A 6,572-nucleotide genomic window follows, 5' to 3' on the forward strand; every position below is an offset into this window, starting at 1 on the left:
AATATTTTCTCCCAATTTAAGGCGTGGTGGCTACACCGATTTTAGGTCTTTAGGAATTTGATTGCGATTACTCTGTTCTATGTGGTTTGACCCTGTTTGCTACTATATTATTCTAATTCTTAGCTTTTGTAGGAATTATTTGGTGGTATACGACGTCCACCAACCATTTAGGAGCAGACAAGCATTTAGGAGCAGCATCACGGAAATTTGTCATTATATTTTATCAAGTAAATATAAACATATTGATATGGGAGCAAAACAATTACTATATCATTATATTTTATCAAGTAATATGTTTGATGTATTAATTTATTCTAGAATATGTTAATAATGGAGATTCACAGATGTTATGTTAATAATGTAGATTCACAGATGACACTTATGCTCGAAAAGTAAATCTACCTTCTTTTTTTATTTAACATTTATTTTAATGAAAACAGTATTGACTTTCAGTTGAATATCAATTTAGGCAGAATTTTGTGAATTAAAGCACATGAAGGTGCTAAAGCAGGAAGCTGTAATGCCTTCTTTGCATGCTTAGACAAAGGACATCTCAGATGGTTTTGCATTGTATGCATAAGCTCTCGCATCTTTTTATCACTGCAAACACAGAAACATGCTTTCTCATGATTTGTTAGATTCTGAGGAATTTATTCACTACTACATTTAATGGATCAAATTCTTTCTTTCCCTCTACATAAATCACAATAAGTCATGGTCTTACGTCTGAGATTCTTCGCTTTGCGTAAAGGGACTGATACAAAAGAAGATTAGATGCTGGGACAGTCACCTTTAGAAATCATTCAGCTGCCATTTTACTTTATGTGAAATCGTTCTTATCCCTTTTGTCAACTGAAGAAAACCCATTATGTGGTTCTTGCTGAGCAACATGAAGCTCTGTTAATAGCTTGGACTGGTTCATAGAGTTAAAGGCTTCATTCTTTAACTATTCTAGGAGATGCTTTTCAAATTTCAAAGAAACTTCATAAATCAGGCTAAATACTACCAAGAATGCATCGGGTTTCGGAATATACTCACGGGAATATAATGGAAGATGTAGAGAGAGAGGCAACCTCGGAGAAGGAGTGCAGTGCTAAGAAATTAGAAAACTCCAAACATGATGATAGGAGGTCTCTTAGGAGATCGAAGGGGTTAAGCAAATTAAATAATATTGAAGCATTTGTTATATTTGTGAATGATGTTTCCCAAATATATATTGATATAAAAACCCCTTATACACCTGGAAGCATGGAGTGGAATGCACTCAACGTGCCCATGTCTCATATAAAGAAATAACAGTTTGTAGTTTGAGGGCTTACCTACCTGACTGGAGAGCGACATATAGAGCCCTAGACGGTTGACGGCGAGACAGCAGATGGGAACGGCAGCGATTCGTTAGCCGGCCGGAGGTGCCAACGGCGTCGACGTGAGCAGGTGCGCGCTGATTGATCAATATGTAGTTTCGCCAGAATTAGATTATAAACCAAAATCACAACCTTGAAGCTTGGTTGGCGGCGAGAGGGCGAGATAGCGGATGCGAACGGTTGACCGGCTGGAGGTGCGAACGGCGTCGACGTGAGCAGGTGCGCGCTGATTGATCAATGCGTAGTTTCGCCAGAATTATTAGAATTCTAAACTAATGCTAATCTATTTGATGTATCCGATAACTAATGCAATAAGCTATTAAAGCTTTAGAGAGAGAGAGAATTCTAACGCAATTAGAATTCTAAACTAATGCTAATCTATTTGATGGATCCGATAACTAATGCAATAAGCTATTAAATTTATTTTATAAATATTAGTATAATATAAAATATATGTTAGTCAAAAGAGGCAACTTTCTATTGCTGCAATTAGTCAAAAAATGGGGGCAACCACCAAGTCAAAAAAGGGTGGCTTCCACTTTGGCTGCAAATTTACTTCAAGCTTTGCGGCTCTCAACCTTTGATCTTTGCCTATAAATTGAGGCCTTCACAGCAGTATGAAGATCACCTCAAAACCCCAGAACAACACCACCAAGCAGAAGGAAAATTTTGCTAGAGAGAGAGAAAAATCTTGTGAGAGAAAACTTCAGTGTGGAAGTTATACACGAGTGATAAAAGTGAGTTGAGAGATAGCCTCTGCGTAGGTAGATACAAAATACAGTGTGGTATTTTTGTTGTACTCCTCCTTTTGAGATTCTCTAATATATTGGTGTGGGTCCGTGGACGTAGGCAGTTTGGCCGAACCACGTTAAAAATATCGGTGTCATTTTTATTCTCGTTTCATATCGGTCGATATCCAAAATATTGCGTCACACTAGATCCCGGGCGTAATTAGTTGTGTCTTATTTCCCAACAACAATCCTGGGCGGAATTATTGGCGTCTATAATTCTCAACAACTGGTATCAGAGCCACGGTGGTGGCAGATATTTTCTGATGTTTTTTCGCTGGTCCGATTTGTCGACAAAAGGTGTTCTAAACACGGTGGTTAGCTGAAAAATCAGAAACGATCCAAGGAGTCCAGATCGAGTGGGAGCAATGTCGACAGACGATAAAATTTCCAAAATTGATAAATTCAACGGTGTGAATTTTGGATTGTTTTTTGGAAAATGCAAATGGAGGATTACTTGTACCAGAAGGACCTGTATAAGCCCTTAAAGAAAAATCTAGAAGTCAAGGACGCGGACGGAGCAAGTCAAGGAATGGCAGGCAGAGCTCCAGGATCCACAAGAATTCCAACAAATCAAAGTCTATTGAATGTTGGAACTGTGGTCAGGTCGGGCACTACAGAACGCAGTGTAAAGTACCTTCAAAGGGAAACGAGAAAAAGACCGAAGCCAATGTTGTGGCTGAAGAAGAAGGCGATGCCTTGATATGTTCCATGAAAAAAAGGGCCGAGTATTGGGTCATAGACTCTGGAGCATCTTTCCATGCCACCTCGAATCGAAATTCCTTCATAAATTACATGTCGGGAAATTTCGGAGAAGTATGTCTCGGAGATGATCATCCATGCAGCGTGGTGGGCATAGGAAAAGTACAGATCAAACTCAATGAATCTGTATGGAGATTGAAGGACGTGAGATATATTCCAGAGTTGAGGAATAACTTGATCTCCGTCAAGCAATTGTCGAGAGAAGGATGTGATACACACCTCTCAGGTGATTGTTGGAAAATCACTAGGGGCGCAATGATTCTTGCACGTGGCAAGGATACTGGCAGCCTATACACAGCGATGAATGCGTGTGTGACAATTGCAGTTGCTGATAGCAAGAAGAATGCAAATTTGTGGCACCAAAGACTTGGGCACATGAGCCAGAAAGGGCTCAAGTATATGCATTCGAAAGGGAAACTACCAGAAGAGGGTGAGTTTCAACACAAGTGGTAGAACTCTAAAGCTTGAGTTAGTCCACACAGATGTTTGGGGCCCAGCAGCAGTTTCATCCATTGGCGGAAAGTCTTACCTTTGTGACTTTCATCGATGACCACTAGTGAAAGGTGTGGTTTACTTCTTGAGACAAAAGTCAGAGGTGTTTGAGGCGTTCAAGAAGTGGAAGGCCATGGTGGAGAATGAAACTGGCTTACGGATAAAGAGATCCGATAATGGCGGAGAATACGAAGATATGGCGTTCAAGAAATTTTGTTACCAGAATGGCATCAAGTTGGAAATGCCAGGGACCCCACAACAAAATAGAGTCGCAGAACGCATGAACCGGACGTTGACAGAAAGAGCTAGGAGCATGACGATACATGCAGGACTGCCAACACAATTTTGGGCAGAAGCTGTCAACACAGCGGCATATCTCGTTAACCGTGGGACATCTGTACCATTGGAGTACAGAATACCAGAGGAAGTTTTGAGTGGCAAAGAAATTAAACTTTCTCACTTGAAAGTATTTGGCTGTGTCGCGTATGTACACATTAGTGATATTGCCAGGAGTAAGCTCGACTCCAAATCACTAAAATGTATTTTCATTGGATAATGGTGGAGATGAGTTCGGGTACCGTTTTTGAGATGACAAAAACAGGAAGGTCATCCGAAGCAGGGACGTAATATTCAATGAAAATGTGATGTACAAGGACATGAATGCAGTGCAGTTCACCGACACAACAACGGAGGATCCAACATATGTTGATCCAGATGATACTGCAGAGTGCAGTACATTGAAGCAAACAGATGAAAGTTTGCAGACGGAGGAGCCCAACTCTGAGGCTGATCCACCACAGTCTCCAGTTCCAGCTCTAACTCCTATTCCTAGGAGGTCATCTCGACCTCAGGTTCCTTGTATCGAAAGTCTTCCTGATAGTGTGGTCAGGCAGCGAGTCCCGTTGCGTGGTAACGGCGGTGCAAGATATACGGAGGTGTACCCCCAGTGAACTCACGATTGAATCCAGTGGTTCCTTGTATCGAAAGTCTTCCTGATAGTGTGGTCAGGCAGCGAGTCCCGTTGAGTGGTAACGGCGGTGCAAGATGTACGGATTGTCGTTCGAGGGAGGACATGATGTGGTCCTTGGTTTGAGGGGAGGATTTAGGAGAAGCAAAGCGAATTCTCGGGATGAGAATTTACAGAGACAAGCAAAAAGGTGTTTTGCAGTTGTCTCAGGCCAAATACGTTGATCGAATCTTGCAAAGATTCAACATGAGCAGTGCTAAGTCGGTTAGCTCAGTGTTAGCTAACCATTTCCGCCTATGCAAAGAGCACTCTCAAAAGACAAAGGAGGAAAGAGACTTCATGGCTAAAATTCCTTACGCCTCAGCCGTTGGAAGTCTGATGTATGCCATGGTCTGTACTAGACCAGATATCGCTCATGCAGTGGGAGTTGTGAGCAGAATTATGGCAAATCCTGGAAAGCAGCATTGGGAAACAGTAAAGTGGATATTGAGATATCTACGTGGATCTACTGATAGATGCTTGTGCTTTCGACGAGGTGATGTAGCACTACAAGGTTTTGTAGATGCAGATTTTGCCGATGCGGTAGATCGCAGAAGAAGCACTACCGGTTATGTCTTTACAGTTAAGACAGAAAGACTGCTGCGTTGATCAAGGTGTGAAGACAGATTGAAATCAGTCTTCAAGTGAGAGATTGTTAGTCAAAAGAGGCAACTTTCTATTATGGCTGCTATTAGTCAAAAAATGGGGGCAACCACCAAGTCAAAAAAGGGTGGCTTCCACTTTGGCTGCAAATTTACTTCAAGCTTTGCGGCTCTCAACCTTTGATCTTTGCCTATAAATTGAGGCCTTCACAGCAGTATGAAGATCACCCCAAAACCCCAGAACAACACCACCAAGCAGAAGGAAAATTTTGCTAGAGAGAGAGAAAAATCTTGTGAGAGAAAACTTCAGTGTGGAAGTTATACACGAGTGATAAAAGTGAGTTGAGAGATAGCCTCTGCGTAGGCAGATACAAAATACAGTGTGGTATTTTTGTTGTACTCCTCCTTTTGAGATTCTCTAATATATTGGTGTGGGTCCGTGGACGTAGGCAGTTTGGCCGAACCACGTTAAAAATATCGGTGTCATTTTTCTTCTCGTTTCATATCGGTCGATATCCACAATATTGAGTCACACTTGATCCCGGGCGTAATTAGTTGTGTCTTATTTCCCAACAACAATCCTGGGCGGAATTATTGGCGTCTATAATTCCCAACAATATATGATAGGGGTAAAATAGGCAATCCACAAGTTGTCCCATAAAATGTTTAAGCTCTTTTTCTATTAGTATATAGATATAGATTTCTGAATGACTAATAGGCTATCTATGTGATTGTTGGATCCTAGCAAAAAAGAGATAATACATATCTGGAATAAAGAAAAGTGTTAAGAATGAAAACCACACACTCATCTTCTTCTTTTATACTTTTGTTTTTTCTTTTTTCTCTTAAAGGAGGATATATTTTTTTTCTGGATCGAGATAAAAGTGAACAGCCACTTGCATTCTTTTTTAACTTATGGAATCTATATTGTTGAAACTGAGGGAAGCAGGAACATATTCTTAATGAGTTTGGATTAATAAAATGCTTCAAGATAGTCTTTGTTTGCATATTTATAGGCCATAAAGTTGCTTGAGATCCATAATCATCTTTCTTGATTCAAATGCATATTTAATTTTAGTGGATAAGCAATATGAAAACTCAAACTGGAACCGAGTAAGAGTTCTCCAACGACTAAGAACTCGAGTCGTGACTTGGTACTCGTATAATAATAACTCATAATAAACAAGCATAAAGCACAAAACAAACACGATATGATTACTCAGTTCGGTGATAACACACCTATGTCTGGAGGCTTAGCCTAGGGAAACATTTCACTAAATTCTTTTATCTCTTTTATCACTAAGTTCGGTGTGACCCACTAAAATTATCTGTATTCCACATGCTTTTTGGCTTTTGGGAAAAGTAGAACAATTTCACGAAAAAGTAATCGATTGCACTACTTGGGTTGATTTTTTTTTTTTTGACTATCTTCTTCATTCTATTCTTCTCTATCGAAAAAGTAGATGATCTTGTTGTTTATTCTTCCTTCAATCTCCCCACTAAAAAAAAAAAGAAAGAATAAGAAAACAAATAGTTTCCTGCATCGTCAGAGATGGCC

At 40.2% G+C, this 6,572-nt stretch overlaps 1 long non-coding RNA gene across 2 annotated transcripts; it reads right to left on the reverse strand.

Moving 5' to 3' along the window:
- Positions 1 to 259: 259 nt before the first annotated feature.
- LOC131017084 (uncharacterized) lies at positions 260 to 1,529 on the reverse strand. 2 transcript variants are annotated; one of them, XR_009099401.1, is made up of 3 exons: positions 1,324 to 1,529; positions 791 to 897; positions 260 to 600 (listed from the first exon to the last, which is right to left on the reverse strand). It is a non-coding gene; the product is annotated as an uncharacterized LOC131017084 (long non-coding RNA). The 2 variants fall into 2 exon arrangements; XR_009099402.1 differs by having other exon boundaries at positions 1,320 to 1,529.
- Between the last annotated feature and the right edge of the window lie 5,043 nt (positions 1,530 to 6,572).

The sequence above is a fragment of the Salvia miltiorrhiza genome, chromosome 3, assembly GCF_028751815.1.
Source record: "Salvia miltiorrhiza cultivar Shanhuang (shh) chromosome 3, IMPLAD_Smil_shh, whole genome shotgun sequence".
Taxonomy (NCBI): Eukaryota; Viridiplantae; Streptophyta; class Magnoliopsida; order Lamiales; family Lamiaceae; genus Salvia; species Salvia miltiorrhiza.